We start from the raw sequence: 17678 nt of genomic DNA on the forward strand, positions 1-17678 counted from the left end.
TCCAAGGCTTCAAGGCTGCTTCTTCTCCCTGGATTTCCCCGGTGGTGGCATCAACCAGGCCAGTAGCAGTGCCATTATCTACACTGACCTTTATATTACTGAATGCTGCTTGGGTTTTCTGTTACTCCTTTTGTCCTTAGAATATATGCTATTTGAGATGTGCAGTCAGATACTGTCTTAAAGTCACTTGATGTAATTATCTTCTGTGTAGTTGTATCACCAACTTCATAAACAGGCTCTTTTTCTTGAATACTTTTTTAAAAATTAATTTATTTTGAGACTGGGTTAGGAAACTGGCTAATTTTTATATTTTTTGGTAGAGATGGGGTTTCATCATGTTGCCCAGGCTGGTCTTGAACTCCTGGCCTTAAGCAATCCACCTGCCTCGGCCCCCCAAAGTGCTGGGATTACAAGTGTGAGCCACTGCGCCAGGCCGTCATTTGTTTTAAACTTTAAGGATTGCTATTAAAAATTAAGTTCCTTTTTACCAAGAAGTTTTTATTTCATACCTAAGCCCTTCTTCTCTGTTTCTCCTGTCTTGCTAACAAAGTAGGCTGTTAAAGTTTTGGGGTTTTGCTAATCTGTCAGGTAAGAAATAATATTTCAGTGTAGCTTAAATTTGTTTTTTCTTTTTATGAGATAAAGGATATATCATATCTGTGATACAAATTACAAATATATTTTTCCAGTTGTCATATGCTTGACTTTGTATATATTGTTTTATTGCTATCCAAGTTTTACATCTTTATATAGTTGTATTTACCAGTCTTACCATGTATTGCTTTGGATTTGCAGTCATAGTTAGGAAATTTGCCCCACTCTCAATTTATGGAGAATCCAGTTGTATTTTCTTCTGGTACATGTATAACTTATGGTTTCACTTTTCGAAAAACATTTAAGACTCTATTTTCTTCTAGTACATGTATGGCTTATGGTTCCACTTTTTAAAAAACATTTAAGAGTCTGATCCATTTGAAATTTATCTTAGTATTTGGTTTGAGGAAGGATCTGATTTTATCTTTATCTCAATGGCCAGTGAGTTGTCTCAACAGTACTTATTAAAAACTTTTTTCTTCACTGATTTGAGATGCTGTCTTTATTGAGTACTAAACCTTTGTATGCATTTAGATTTCTTACTGGATTTTCTGTTTTGTTCCATTGGTTTGATTGCCAATTCATATGCTGTTACAAAATCATCTTAATGTTAAAGGCTTTGTCATTTAACATCTGGAAGGGCCAATTTTTTTCATATTCCTCGTTTTCAGGGTTTTCCTGGTTGTTTTTGCTTATTTATTCTGGCATATGAACTTAATAATCAATTTGGTTTCAAGAGGAGATGACTTGATGGTATTTTTATTAGGATTGTGTTACATTTTATAAATTAGCTTAGGGATAACTAACATCTTTATAATATTGACTCTTCAATCCAAGATCATGGTCTGTCTTTTCATTTGCTCAAAGCTACTTTGGTGAGTTTTCAGGAGTGTTACATGTTTTTCCTTACAAAAAATCTGTATGCTTCTTTCAGTTTATTAGACCTTAACATTAAAAAATAATAATTCTGTTTAGAATCCCTCCAGAAGATCCCAGAGAAGTTTTACACACCCACATATTCTAAACATTTTGCATGTGACTTCAGATGGTTCCTAGATACCTCCCCGCTTAAAGCTCATCCTATTATATTTTCCCTAAATCCCCTTCTTTTGTCCGCCTTCATTTCTTTCTCACTCTCACCTCTTGGCACTGTGTCCTGCCTACAGTTCAGTCAGAACGTATTTGCTGAATGGACAAATAAAGTAGTGAGGGGAGAATGAAGGTGGGTGAAAGAGTGAGAGCCTGTCAGACTCTATTTGGAAAGGTCGTCCTTGTTGTATTTCTAAGTCTGCAGTCATTGATTCACTGGGTCATAGTACTTGATTCTCCTCTTTCCTCCATTCCAAAAAATTTTTAAAAGTTCTTGTGAACTTTTAAATTTTCATAATATTAAAATATAGTAACTCATATCTTAACATTATATAACATTTCACATCATGTTGATAATAGTTACCATTTATTGAACACATTCAAAATGCCTGGCAGTGTACTAGGTATTTTACAGTATTGTTTCATGTAACCCTCACAACAACTAAGCAATAGGTATTATTACTGCCTTTTCTAAAAATTATTAAGAAAATTTGCAAATATAAAAGTGAGAGTAGCATTATGAGCTCCGATATACATGTTAACTTCATTTTACACTTGAGAAAACAGGTTTTGAAAGGTTAAGTAACTCAAGTTTACAAAGCTAAAGTCAGATTCAGACCCCAACTCTTTATAGCTCCTTATTAAAAATTGTTTTTCAAATTTTAGGCTCTAACTGACCAGGGAAGAGCAGAAGCAAAGGAGAGAGTCAAGAGCCACTCTTCAAACTAGTTTAGTATTGTAGAAGACTCTAATAGTAGTCTTCCCATCTACAAATTCACACTCAGATACTTCCCTCTCTACTGACTGCAGACAGTAAGCCCTCCCATCTTTCCCCCTTTACTGCTTCTCATGTGCTCTGCTCACTCTGTCTTCTATTTCTCTAGTTGTATTACTACACTCTGATATTGGTTGGTTTTTCAAAGGCTTGCCATTGTTTTGAATACTTACCTCCTAGTATGATATCATGAACATAGTGGGAACCAATACATTTAAATTAAATAACAGTGAAACTTGCTCTTATTCATTTCACCTATAAGTTTGGCGTGGTACTGTTACTTTTGAATGTTGCTCTGAAGGCCTGGCAGTCATTAAATTTGACCACCCTAGACACAAGCTGCTCATTCAGTTGGTACTCTGCTGTCACCTCTCCTCAGTTGTAGTCAGGTTAAAACCAGAGGGAGACTTGCTAAGGTCAAAGTCCAAGACAGCAGAATAATTGGCCCCTAGAGTTCTGGGGTTTTTTTTTTTTTTTTTTCCCCTGGGCAGTAAAATGTTGAGGATGAAATTTTCATATATTCCTTTGAACATTTTTGAGCAAATACTATGGAATCCCATAGGCTCTTTCCCAACATTAACAGCAATAGAGAAGTTATCCTCTTTTGCATTTTTTTGTTAGCTCCTTAAGTTAACCCTCTTGTCATACTCCCTGGCGATGGAGGGAAATAGAGAGATGAAAATACTTCCCACTTCTTCAAAGACAAAAGAAAAAGCTTATAACACTAGGAGGAGACGAGAAAGGAGTTGATCTGTGAAATGTACACAGAGGGGTACTGAAGGCTGAGTGATCTGAGTAGTGGGATAGGACAGTGCTGCTGGAAGTTGGGGGTCTGTAGTCTCTTCAGTGCTCTGATACTTAACTACAGAAGTGTGAGAAAAGAAGGATTTAAGATGAAAGTGGTCTGTTCTTCCTAGCTGTGCCATAAGCTCCTTGAGAGCAGGGATTATGCTGAATTTCTTCTCTGTGTAGTGCCAAGCCTCAGTTAAGGGCATTTGGCTGAGCTCAGTGACAATCTGCTGGATTGACAAGCACATTTTGTTCACTGATAGGGCTAGGACACAGCCTTGGGGCCACACTGGGGCCACATGGACTCCCACATCCTTCACTGCCCTGTTACCAAGGTGCACGGCCTTGAACAGAGAAATGAGACTCTTCCTGTTACCTGTGGCTTAGATATGTATTCTAATTGGAATGCAAAGAAGACGACATTTTGGAAAAGGGAAGAAAAATGAGTTTGGGAGGTTAACAATAATAGCTAACTTGAACAAGTAGGAAGTGGCAGGGAGGGTTGAGGAATGTGTGTGCGGTGTCTCACATACACAGGATAAGTAGGCTCTACATCCCCATTATCTGTTCTTATTTAAAAACCACTACATTTACAGGGTATCCTTGTAATGCCTCTGAACAGAGAAGTTATCAAAAAAGTAGGAGAAAGAGTCTAAGGTTAAGAACTTCACCACTTTTTACATGTTAAAGTTTGGGCAATATCACTCAGTGGTCAAAGTTTCGGCTGTAGAGTCGGACAGCGTGAGTTCACTGACTGACTCTACCACTCATGGGCTTTGTGATTTGGAGCAGGTCATTTAATCTCTCTAGGCCTCCACTTCCTTAGTCGAAAGTGGGGTTAATAATAGTAACTCTCTCACTGGCTTTGCAAAAATTATTTAAGGCCGCCAATGTAAAGTGCTTGACACAATACCTGAGATATAATAAATGCTTGATAAATGTTAGCTATTATTGTTAACCTCCCAAACTCATTCTTCTTCCCTTTTCCAAAATGTCGTCTTCTTTGCGTTCCACTTAGAATATATATCTAAGCCATGGGTAACAGGAAGAGTCTCATTTCTGTCATTAATGAACTGGAGGATCTTAAAACACTTTACATTTCAAGGCTGTGGTTTCCTCATCTATGAAATGTGGGAATTGGGCCAGGTGATTTCAAAGTCCTTTGCATCTTCTAATTTTTAATGAGTTTAAGGTTTTGTATGAAATCTTTGATTATAGCCCAGCACTCTTTTTTTTTTTTTTTGAGACGGAGTCTCGCTCTGTCGCCCAGGCTGGAGTGCAGTGGCCGGATCTCAGCTCACTGCAAGCTCCGCCTCCTGGGTTCATGCCATTCTCCGGCCTCAGCCTCCCGAGTAACTGGGACTACAGGCGCCCACCACCTCGCCCGGCTAGTTTTTTGCATTTTTTTTTTTTTTAGTAGAGACGGGGTTTCACCGTGTTAGCCAGGATGGTCTCGATCTCCTGACCTCGTGATCCACCCATCTCGGCCTCCCAAAGTGCTGGGATTACAGGCTTGAAGCCCAGCACTCTTGTCATGAGAAGTCGGACTTTCCCCACTTTCTGTCTTTCCTAGCTGAGTCGCATTCCAGACCAGCTGTATGAAATGAGCAATGTAGTTGTCTGTAAATTCTTTTCTTTTTAAAAAAATTATGTGACATTTGACATATATAGAAGATACATATGTAACTTGAAAGTGATGAAGCAGAATGACAAAAAGCAAATACTTGGATAGGTGTATTTTTATGCTTCCTTTTCCAAAGGTAATAACACCTAACATTTAGTAACTGTTAACAACGTTACAGGAACTGTCCTTTATGTATATTGACTCATTTACATACAGTAGCTTATTCATACAACTACCTCGTGAAATAAGCACTAATATTATTCCCATTTTACATAAGAGAAAACTGAGGCCAAGAGAGTTAAGCAACTTGACTAAAATTCAGCTGGTAAGAGGGGCAGAGCTGGGATTCATGCCCCTGGCTGTCTCTAGAGCCTGCGCTCCAAACCTTTACTGTGGAGCACATAGCCGCTGGCATCACAGTGCCTAGTGTGTTATTCTTTAGTTGCCAGGGCCCCTTAATTTTTGCATTAGACGGGTATCTGTGAGCTCTGGAATTTGGTACTGTATTAATGTGTGGCCCAGATTTATTCCCTGATGAAGAAAAGTGTATTATAATCAAGTTGACGAAAACGTAGATATCATCCATGTTTTCAGGGCAGAGCAAAATGCCTATCAGTGCCAGTGACAAAACCAAGGATCTTTTTGATACCTAAAGAGGTTGGATTTGAAAGCATTGGAGTGGTAATTGCTTGTTGAGACTCTTGACTACAGGATGGAAAAGTTGGCCTTAAATATAATGCAGTCACAATCTCTAGTCACTCATTAGATGCATGTGTCACTCAGGAATTTTGCAGTTTGGTCTGTAAAGAGTTATCTTGGATGAACTACTGGATCAGAGCAGCATGGCCTGGAAAGACACTTAAATCTCTCAAAGCCTCCTTCTGTTATAACAGCCTTGAAAATCGCTTGTTTCAGAAGATAAGAGGACATAAGCAGTTTGTTATGTTGAACATTTTGATGTTTTGCCTCCTTGTGTTTTGTAGAACACCTCAAAAGAAGTTTCATTAGAAATTGAGAGAATCTAGAAAAATAAATTAATTGAAAAGAATGGTTATTATAGGCACATCAGGAATCAGATGCTGCCTACCGGTTTTGAGATTTGGAAAACAACCTTTCCAGTGGTCCTTAATCTTCTCCATGTCTATCGCCTTGAGAATCTGTGAGATGGTAGTGGTGGGGCAATGATCATGATCATGGCAACTAGCAGCTAATTATTGAGTACTTACTACGTCCCTTTCCTATAGTGCCAGTGCTTTAGGTGTAACTCATTTAATCTTCCAGCAGCCCAATGAGAAAGGTACTATTACTATCCCCATTTTGTAGATGAGGAAACTGAGCTCCTAATAGGTTAGGTAATTTGCCCAGGATTACACACTTTGTAATTGAACATTGAAGATTCACACCCAGGTAGTCTGGCTCCAGCTCCGGCCTTTAACCACTAAGCTACATTGCTCATGAAAGTCGGGGCCCTTACCCCCAGAAAGTGTGTAGTTGGACAACATCACATGTGCAGTAACTTGAAGAGCTTCTGGACCCTTTTTCCCCTATCCAGTCCATTGATTTGGGTTCAAACTCCACCCTAGACTTACGTAAATTCCTTTCAGGCAGAGATTATATCTTATATCTGTGTTTGGTACATACACATAGTAGGAGCTAAATAATGTTTAATGAATGAATGGTATGTTGGAAATGACACTAGCTTTAAAGCCAGCCCCACCTGTCTGGGTTTTTATTCTTAAATTTCCTGTTATAAAATTTATACAGGTTTACTATAGAAAATTTTGTAACATAGATGAAGACAAAAATAAGTCTCCCATAATGACAGTACCTAGGATAACCACTTTTAGCATTTTTCTCTATTTTCTATATTTTCAAATGCAAATGTGTATATGCATGCACACATATTTTTAAACCAAATTGGAATTATACATGTATTCAGTTGCATGCTGGTTGTTTTCTTTTTAGTATATTGAGAGCATTTTCCTGTGTCATTAAAAACCTTCAAGTGCCTTTTTTTCTCCCCCCAAAAAATTTATATGTAATTTACATACCATACAATTTACCATTTTAAAGTGTACAATTCAAATGTCTGTGTAACTGTCATGGGATCTTTACGGTGTTGATTTTCTTCCTGGAAACCTCTGTTGGCTGTTGGCACCTTCGCCCAACCTCTTGTCCTGCATCCAGGTATGCAGACAAGTGAAGGATGAAGAAAGCAAAGAGGAGCTTTATTTAGTGTTAGAACAGCTCAGAGGAGACCTGCGATGGGTAGTTCCCCTCTGTAGGCAGGCAGGTTGTCTGTTGAGTGTTCAGCTCTCAGTAGAGAGGAGGCCCTGGAGAGAGTAACTCCTCTCTGTGGGCTGGTTATTTGGTGGTCTCTGCAGGCCTCTGAAGTTCTCAGCAGAGAGAGTAGCTCCTCTCTGCAGCTGGTCATCCCATGTCTGCTCAGCTCTGGCTGAGTCTGGGGCTTTTATGGGCCTCAGAGGGGAGGAAGTGTGATATGTGCCAGTTGGCCCATGGGTGGCCATGGGCAGACCTGGGAAAAGCACCAGTTCCCACTCTGGTCAGTGGGACTGGCAACCAGGTCCCCAGCCTTCCGGCCCCTCCCTGGCCTGAAGAAGGGACGTTACTGGGACCTACCCTCTTCTACCTGGGACTCTGTCTGCCTACTGCTGTTCCTGGTGCTCGGGTTCTGCCTAACTTTGCTCCCAGATTGAGATTGGAGTGGGTGCTGATAGCAGGGAGAAACCAAACAGTGGGGAGAGGTGCTTCTGAGCCTGTGAGGGTGGGGCCTTCCCAGACCCCCAGGAATGCGGGGATGCCTGAGTCTGCAGCCATGGTTTGGGGGGTTGCAGCTGCCCCATGTGGGGCGGGGCTCCTGCCTGCTCCTGGTCCCCCGAGAGCACAAGGAGGCTCAGATCTGCAGCCATAACTTGGATGGCACTCTTGCCTGCTCCGTGGAGCATGTAGCCCTAGCCAGGCCCTCTTTGCTTCAGCTGGGATGATGGCAGGCCGACTGGATTGGCTGCCACCATCATAACCATCACCACTTTCCAATTCCAGGATGTTTTTTATCATTCTGAAACCCCCTCTGTACCTGTTAGTAGTCACTCCCCATTTACTCTTCCCCAAAGGGTCTGGTAACCACTAATCCATTTTCTGTCTCTATGGATTTGCTTATTCTGGACATTTCATATGAATGGAATCATATACAGCAATATGTGGCCTTTTATGTCTGGCTAAACTGGCTTTTATTTAGCATAACATTTTCAAGATTCATCCGTGTTGTAGCATGTATCAGTACCTCCTTTTTATGGATGAATAATGTTCCATTGTTTACATATACAATATTTTGTCCATTCATAAGTTGATGGACATTTAGGTTGTTTGCATTTTTTGGCCGTTAGGCTTAATGCTCCAATGAACGTTAATGTACAAGTTTTTGAGTGGATCCATGTTTTGATTTCTCCCAGATGTATACTAGGAGTGGAACTGCTGGGTCATATGGTGTCTCTGCTTAGCTCTTTGAGAAACTGCCAGATTGTTTTCCACAGGGTCGGTACCATCTTACGTTCCCACCAGCAATTCCGTGAGGGTTCCAGTTTCTCCATATCCTCAGCAACACTTGTATTTTCTGTTTTCTGTTTTATTTTATTATACCCATCCTAGTGTTTTTACCTGAAGTGGTATCTCACTACAGCTTTGATCTGCATTTACTAATGACGGATGATGAACATCTGTTCATGTACTTATTGGCCATTTTGCCTGTCTTTGGAGAGATGTCTATTCAAATCCTTTGCCTATTTTAAAATTGGCTTATTTGTCCTTTTATTGTTGAGTTGTAAGAGTTCTGGATACTAGATTCTGATATGCCGTATGTATTCTGAATACTAGACCTTTATCAGATATGTGATTTGAAAGTACTTGTTCCCATTCTGTGCGTTGTCTCTTTACTTTCATGATCATGTTCTTTGATAAACAGACATTAAAAAATGTGATGAAATTCGATTTATTTATTTATTGGGAGGATTACATGTTCTTTTAGTGTCATATAGAGAGCCCCATTTTATGGCTGTATAATATTCCATACTATGGCTGTATGCCATATTTACTTTAAAACCTCATATATTTAAGTTTGTCTCCAGGTTTTTTTTTAAACCATTAATACTATTGCTGTGAATATAGTGTACATAAATATTTCATTGCATCTCTAATTAATTATTCCTGATAGATTCCTAGAAGTGATTATAAAAGGCATAAACATTAACATTTTTTCCTGCTACTATCATAGATTTCTCATTCCTTTTTTATCTGGAATTATACAACTGGTATACCAAGTAACTCTGGTAAAGCATTCAAACAGTGCAAGTAAAGTATACCTTTCCCCACCCTGCAAATTCTCATGTCTCTAAGGACATTTTTATAGCTTTAGGTGAGCAGATTACTCCCAGATTATTTACCAGCCTTGTTTCCTAAAAAGTGTTACCATTGTGTGGGTACCTAGCTCACTGCTCCCTCTCCTGTGTTATTAGTGTAAGTAGTTTTGTTTTTGTTTTTTTGAGACAGAGTCTTGCTCTGTTACCAGGCTGGAGTGCAGTGGCGTGATCTCTGCTCACTGCAATCTCTGCCTCCCTGGTTCAAGCAATTCTCCCACCTCAGTCTCCCGAGTAGCTGGGATCACAGGTGGGCACCACTACGCCTGGCTAATTTTTGTATTTTTAGTAGAGATGGGGTTTCACCATGTTGGCCAGGCTGATCTTGAACTCCTGACCTCAAGTGATCCTCCCACCTCAGCCTCCCAAAGTGTTAGGATTACAGATGTGAGCCACTGTGTCAGGCCTGTTTCCCACACCGCCCCCCCACCCCCCAAATAATAGCAGACTGGGCACAGTAGCTTATGCCTGTAATCCCAGCACCTTGGGAGGTTCAAGCACACTTGAACCCAGGAGTTCGAGAGCAGCCTAGGCAACATAGGGAGACCCTGTCTACAAATCAAAAACTTAGTCAGGTGTAATGGCCCATGCCTGTAATCCTAGCTACCTTGGAGGCTGATGAGGGACGATTGCTTCAGCCCAGGTGGTCAAGGCTGCAGTGAGCCAAGATCGCACCACTGTACTTCAGCCTGAGTGACAGGGCAAGACCCCACCTCAAAAAAAAAAAAAAAAAAAAAGAAAGAAAGAAAAGAAGCTAATACTTATTGAGCATTTACTGTTGATAGTCACTTTGCTAAAGCAATTCAGGTACATTCTCTCATTTCATCTTCACACCAAAACTATTAAAGATGTTAAGGCTCACAATAATTAAAGTGATATGCCCAAGATCACCGAGTAAGTGTTCAAGTTAGTCTGCCAAATCCGAGTCCATGGTCTAAAACGCTATTTTGCAGTTAAATACTATCACTGAAAAACTTTTCTGATTCCATGTTTTAATTTGTGTTTCTTTAATTATTCACCAGGCTGAATTTTTTAATCAGTTTATTGACTTTTTAAGTCAGTTTATTGACTTTTAATTTTTTGTGAATTATCTGTATTTTTCTTTTTAAAATTTAAATGTTAAAGTTTTCTTTTCTTTTTTTTTTTTTTGGAGACACGGTGTCACTCTGTTGCCTATACTGGAGTGCAGTGACACAATCATGGCTCACTGCAGCTTCGAACTCCTGGGCTCAAGTGATCCTCCTCCCTCAGCCTCCCAACTAGCCTATAGGCATGTGCCACCATGCCTGGCTATTTTTTTTTTTTTTTAATTTTTTGTAGAAATGGGGTCTCGCTCTGTTGCCTAAGCTGATCTTGAACTCCGGGGCTTAAGTAATCCTCCTGCCTTGGCCTCCCAAAATGTTGGGATTATAAGCATGGGCTGCCATGCTTGGCGCTTCCTGATTGATTTGTATAATCTTTCTTTTTTGGTTTGTTTGATAGGGACAGGGTCTTGCTCTGCCACTCAGGCTGGAATACGATGGCATGGTCATAGCTCACTATAGCCTTGACTGCCTAGGCTCAAGCAATCTTCCCACCTCAGCCACCTGAATAGTGAGGACTACAGGTGTGCTCCACCACACTTGGTTAATTTTTTTTTTTTTTTTTTTTTTAGAGATGGAGTGTCACTGTGTTGCCCAGGCTTGTCTTGGATTCCTTGCCTCAAGGGATCCTCCTGCCTTGGCCTCCCGAAGTGCTGGGATTACAGGTGTTGGACTACTGTGCCTGGTTGTCACTTACATGCCATGAAGTGTTCACTGGTTTATCATTTATCTTTTAATTTTGTTGATGGTGCTTTGTTTTAAAGCTTACATTTTTATGTAGTCAAATCCTTTGGTCATTTGTGAATTTCTTGTTTCCTTTATGTGTAGAAAAGCCTGCTCCAGTTATGTTTTCATTGATGTATTACTACTTTTTTTTTTTTTTTTTTTTTTTTTTTTTGAGGCGGAGTCTTGCTCTGCCCGCCCAGGCTGGGAGTGCAGTGGCGGATCTCAGCTCGCTTCTGGCTCCGCCCATCCCGGGTTCCGCCATTCTCCTGCCTCAGCCTCCGGGAAGTAGTTGGGACTACAGAGCGCCGCCCGCTTTACCCGGCTAGTTTTGTATTTTTAGTAGGAGACAGGGTTCACCGTATTCGCCAGGATGGTCTCGATCTTCTGACCTCGTGATCCGCCCGTCTCGGCCTCCCAAAGTGCTGGGATTACAGGCTTGAGCCACCGCGCCCGGCCTTTTTTTTTTTTTTTAAGAGAGACAGTCTCACTGTGTTGCCCAGGCTAGAGTATGGTGTCTGTTTGCAGGTGTGATCAAAGAGCACTACAGCCTTGGCCTCCTGGCCTCAAGCCATTCTCTTGCACCAGCCTCCTAAGGAACTGGGACTACAGGTACATGCCATTGCACCCAGCTATATTATGTTAATAGTCACCTAAATGTTTTTGAGGTCAAGTCACAAATTCACCTGATTGTGTGTGTGTGTGTGTGTGTGTGTGTGTGTGTGAGAGAGAGAGAGAGACGGAGTCTTACTCTGTCACGCAGGCTGGAGTGCAGTGGCGCCATCTTGGGTCACTGAAACCTCTGCCTCCTGGCTTCAGGCAATTCTCCTGCTTCAGCCTGCTGAGTAGTGGGGATTACAGGCGCCTGCCACCACGCCTGGCTAATTTTTATATTTTTAGTAGAGACAAGGTTTCACCATGTTGGCCAGGCTGGCTTTGAAATCCTGACCTTAAGTGATCCGCCCACTTTGACCTCCCAAAGTACTGTTATTACAGGTGTGAGCCACTGAGCCTGGCCCCACCTTACAGTTCTAATGGCAGTGGATTGGGAAATTTGCAATCATATGTTTGCATATATTTTGGGCAGTTTTATGGCTTAAAGATAGTTATTTTCTTGCTGAAAGAGCTATCAGTGGTTGAATTTTAATCAACATTCAAAGAAAAAAAATGATAAACAGGCTGTGTAACCAGCCTAGTGCTGGTATGTGAGATGCATGGAAGCCCTCCCCACTGAAGCCCTGTTTTGTGTCCTTAGGAGTTTGGTATCTTGGTTCAAATACTGGCTTAAAAGCTCATAAAACCTAGATCCTGGTTCTGGCTCCACTGTTGCCTATTATAGATTTATGACTTGAGCAGGTCACTTGGTTTCTGTCAATTCTTTCATCTGTAAAATAGTAGGGCTGAATTACATAATCTCTAAGGATAATTCTAGTTGCATAATTCTGACTGTTATCTTTCTGATAAGGAATCATTTCATGTACGTTTGGTATTGATAAGTTTTTTTAATAGTTTTAAGTGGATTGAAGGAAGGCAGAGTAGTAACAAGTGAATGAAGTGTGTGGGAGAAAGGAGCGGGTGAGGGAACAAGGAAAGGGAACGAGGAATGAGTCTGCCACAGCCAGTGTATGGCAGATGGCCCAGAAGGAAGCTAGAAGGGGGATACATCTGAAGTGAGTTGGGAGCTTCATTGGGCTTAGGTTTCTTAAAGGAAGAGTAGTTCTGATCTGGTATAGATAGATGTCCTGAGTGTCAAAAGAAAAGCCTATAGTCAGGACCAGTAGAAGGTACTCTGAGAGAAAGAGACTGAAAAATTAGCACATGGTCATCACTATTAGATACCTGCCAAAGGTTATCTCAAAGACAAAGCAATGCGACTATATTAACAGAAACAGGAGCCACAGAAGAGTCTAGGAACCCCGTGATGGACGAGACATCACAGAAGGTCAGTTGGCAGTGCCCGTGCGGTGTAGCTGGCCCTCAGGCTCCACCTGCCGGGTTGTGGGGCCAGGCATTTACTTTAATGGTAAAGACAGAGGCACCAGGCTTCCACTAAATGTTGGTTGCATACAACTAACTTCCTTTGCTGTCTTCTGTGATTCTGAAGAGGCTTTCTGATGATATTTGACCTTGCCATTTGAATTTTTTCACAGATAACTGCAAAGAATAGGTATATTTCTCCTTGTGAATTAAATAATTGCCTTTCTGATTTGAGCTTCTTCTGTGTCTAGATAGTGTTATCCAACCTCCTCAAGTTCAGTTAACTTTAAGACTTTGACAGGATAAGGTTTCTGTATCGGCAAGGTTGACAACCAAAATAGACTTTTTGGTAAATTAAGTTGAAGCCACCTTGGAAAGTCTTTTGGCTGCCAGCCAGCTGGCCTATTCCAATAGCACTCTTTCCCAGATAACATATCACCATCCATCCTTTAGCAGAGAGCAGCAGAAAAAAACAAGGAGCCTCAAATGCAGGCACTCCTGCCAGGCCACCCAGCAGTCCATCTCTGCCTGTGAGAGGGGATGGGGAATGATGGCAGCGAGCCCAGAAATCCTGTCAGCCAGAGAGATGAAGGTAGTAGTTAAGAACATGGAGCCAGACACATCTGCATTTGGGCTCTGCTCAAACTTATTAACTGTGTGGTCTTGTGGGTTATATAACCTTGCTGGACATTAGTTTCCTCATCTATAGAATAGGGATATAATGGTATCTGCCTCATTGGGATGTTAGGGGAATTAAATGAGAAAGTGTGTGGAAAGTGCTTAGCACAATGCCAGATATTATTACCATGATAGAGCAGTTGATGACCTTGCCAAAGGCATTCGAGAGCCTCAAGGATATGAAAAAGGACAGAGACCAGTGGATTGGGCAAAAAAGATGTTTTAATCACCTCCTATTCACCCTATCCGAAGAGAGGGGGATTCCCACCGTAGGGTTATGGGGATGCTGAACTCATGACATCTGACAGTGGACAGATGAGCTTGACAGCTGTAGTCACATATACTCGCAGCCTGGAAGCTGGGATACCACACGTCACGTAGGCTCACATGGGAGTTGCACTCGGGAACAGAGTAAGCCACCGACGAGGGGCTGTGGGAAGCAGCCTTTCTAGTGTCAAGAGCGGATGGTGCCCCCTGCTTCTGGCCAGAGGATATGATTGGCTTGTTTGAATAATTCAAGGGGCTGGCTGGGAACTGTAACCCACTCACTTCCAAGAATAAGCAAGAGCTATACCTGGTCCCTTTAGTAAGGAGGATTGTTCAGCCAGGGGACCTTATCCATGGAGCACAGTGGGGAGGGATACTTGTGGTAGGCCATTTGAGGCCCTCGAGATTGTACTAGATGTCAAGTAAGCATGTAACTGAGCTTTTTTTTTTTTTTTTTTTTAAAGACAGGGTCTTGCTCTGTTGTTGTCGAGTCTAGAGTCTGGAGTACACGGTACAAACATGGCTCACTGAAGCCTTGACCTCCTGGGCTCAAGTGATCCTTCCACCTGAGCCTCCCAAGTAGCTGGGACTGTAGGTGCACGCCACCACACCTGGCTAATATTTTGTGTTTCTTGTAGAGACGGGGGTCTTGTCATGTTGCCCAGGCTGGTCTTGAACTCCTGGACTCAAGTGATCCTCCTGCTTCGGCCTCCTAAAGTGTTGGGATTACAGGTGTGAGCCACTGTGCCTAGCCTCATATTGAACTTTAATTTTAGACTTTACACCACAAAAGAGAATACTAGCCTTGAAATGCTGTTGAATACAGCTTTCGGGAAATCTGGGTAGGAGGCTATGGAAGAGAAGTAGAGGAGTTTGATTCTGTGGGAGACGACAGATGGCATAGTGGCTAGAAAGGAAATGTCACAGTAGGTCACATATCATGTCATGAGCCAAGATTTCTTCACTGTGTTCAGTTCAGCATATATTTATTGGCTGACTACCACTCTAGGTCCTTTGAGGCTTAACTAGGTCTAGTTGACCACTTCCTAGATCAGGAGCAGTGTGTCCTGGCACAGGATCCTGTAAGGTCTAGTTACTTGGGCAGCAACTGGCCAAAGCCTGGGGCCCTAGAAGATAGGCTGCTGGAATGCATTCCAAAAGAGTTCGGGTTGGTACCAGGAGGCCACAGTGCTATTTGCCTAAGGCCTGGTTGTTCGAATCCTCCATGTCGTATAGATTTATTCCCAGAGCTACTTTGGACATTGTTTTTCTGTCTGGAGCCAAGGGCAGGTGCATAAGAGGAATTTGAGTGTGACTTGTGACTTTCTAGAGGTGAAGTGTTGCTTAAAACATAGTTGATAATAATTAAATGTGATTTGAGACTAGACGTTGTTATATAGCACTTTGCTACTCAGAGATGGTTCCTTGGACCAACAACAGCTGGGTCTCCTGGAGCGTGTTAAAAACAAAGAGTCTGAGGCCCCACTCAGAACTTCTGAATCAGAATCTTTTCATTAGCAAGATCTGCAGGTGATTCTTATGCACATTAAAGTGTGAGAAACTGTTCTAGTGGATAAAGGGCATGAGCTTTCGGGTCAGTCTGACTGGATGAAAATTTCTGTTCCTCTACTGATTTGCTATATGTCCTTGGGTCTGTTACTTAACTTCACTATCAGGGGCTTATTTGTAAATTGGGTTTAACTGTCTTGCTGGCTTGTTAGTATTAAAGGAGGTGATATGGAGAAAGAGCTTAGAAACGTAGTAAGGCACTTAAATATCAGTAGCTATTAGTGGTTATTTGAGAAATAATATCCTAGTATTATTTAGTAGAATATGAAAAGAGAGTGCAGGATATCATTAGGGCTGACCCAGCCATGAGGTATGAATTGGAGATTGAGAAAAACATGGTCTCCTGAGTGGATGGGGCAGTGGATGTGTTTGGCTCACTGACCAGTTGCCTCAGGATGAGACTGTAACTGCTCGTTTTAAGTAACCAAGTGTTGACAGCTATACTCTTAATGGCTTGTAAGCTCTTAGGAGGGAGAAATTATCTGCAAAAGTGGTAGCTAAGTCTTAGCATTCAGTGAGGCCTTTGCATTATAGAGGAAAGAACCATGTCTTAGGAATTGAAACCTGAGTTCAAGTATGGATTTTGCCATTTATTAGCTCTGTGGCCCTTAACAAGGCAGTTAACATCTCTGAGCCTTAGTCCTCATCTGTAAAATGAGGATAAGTGGGATTATGAGCTGTAAATCCCAGTATATAAGCAAGTGTTATTAGCATCATCCCTACTTGATATCTACAACAGAGCTCAGCCTCCCAAATCCACAAAGGTGAACTTTATGCCTGATTCACACCCTTTAGAATCTTCAGTGCTGGCATTCTTCAGAGCTGTTCTGGCTGCCTGGATTTCCCAATGACCAGAATAGCATGTACCTTAGGAAGGCATACAGGTCATTTGAGTATCGCTCCAAATCTTGGGGAGTGGAACCGAAGCACACTAGCATTTGGGAAGGAGTCACGATGACAGTGAAGGCATTTGAAACAATGATAGTACATGTGAGAGATACTGTCATGAACCCAGGAGTGTAAAATACAGAAATCTGCATCTCTTACACCCCACATTGTTGCCTTTCAGGCCCTCAGTACAAGAGAACAGACCAAATGACAGCTGCTTTTGAACTTGAGAAATCTGGGCCTACTAAAAGCTACAGTCACCCTTTCCTAACCTTGCCAATCCTCCTTGTATTCTCAGAAATAATTGCTAGGGGTTCTCTTTTAACTTAACTGATTCCTTAGGTACCTTACATTTTAAGTCATCTTTTTGTGTGTAGCAAACCCCCCATTTCTTGTTTCTGAATGTGTGATCTTTGCTCTAATTATGTTGAGAGTGCCTGTTATTTCACCTGGCTCTGGTTGTTTGTGAGCTACTAAGTAGCCATGAGGTTAAAACAGACTAGGATCAGAGAGCATCTCAGCCTCTCAGGACCTTAGTTTCTTCCTTTAAAAAGGAAGGAGATTGGACTGAGGTCATTTGGTCATGCGACAAGAGTATGTGATAGATAAAGTAATGAACTTCTGTTCGGTGAAAGCAATGAATAGGGCTCTCCAAGGTCCCTTTCAGCTTTCTGGTTCCAGCAGAGCCCAGGCCTCAAAATAGAAGTCAAGATTTTATTCAGAAGATAGGGATTACCAGTACCAACAATAAGAAAAAAAAATACAGGTAAGCTTGCCTTAAGCTGAAACACCCAAAAAGATGTCTCAGACCATGGGGTAGGTCTGCCCATAGGAGGGTACAGAATTGTTAGGGGAGACAGAATCGAAGACCTTGATCAAGAGTTAGAATGACTTTTCTCTCTTGGATATTGAAATACGGAAATCCAGGCAGAGATGGGTCTAGCTTTTGCTTCATGAACTTCCAATTGTTTATTGGGAGACAATATATGTAGGAAGCCTGTTACTCCTTCCTAGTGCAATGTCTTTCCCTTATTAGTCCATTCTGCCAGTCACTGGCAAAGCTCTGCTTTAATTGTGCTGTTCCTAGTTCAGTGTGCCTTTCTCAGAAAGCAGGCGTTTAAAGTTCCTCTGCCATTGTCTGGACTCATGCTCCATACTTCCTCTTACATGGGTGTTTTTGGAGACCTACT

The 17678-nt window shown here is 41.7% G+C and overlaps 1 protein-coding gene across 4 annotated transcripts in view; it reads left to right on the plus strand.

Annotated features, from left to right (window-relative positions):
• Positions 1–17678, plus strand: part of ZBTB40 (zinc finger and BTB domain containing 40) — an 80707-nt gene that overhangs the window by 6891 nt on the left and 56138 nt on the right. Inside the window, exon 1 of one of the 4 annotated variants that reach the window (XM_021937111.2) lies at positions 11595–11721. The exons of the other annotated variants lie outside the window; for them this stretch is intronic. The gene's annotated coding sequence lies outside the window, so the exon portion shown is untranslated. Of the gene's footprint in view, positions 1–11594; positions 11722–17678 lie in introns of those variants that run through there. 4 annotated transcript variants of the gene reach the window in all.

This window comes from Papio anubis, chromosome 1, assembly GCF_008728515.1.
Source record: "Papio anubis isolate 15944 chromosome 1, Panubis1.0, whole genome shotgun sequence".
NCBI lineage: Eukaryota > Metazoa > Chordata > Mammalia > Primates > Cercopithecidae > Papio > Papio anubis.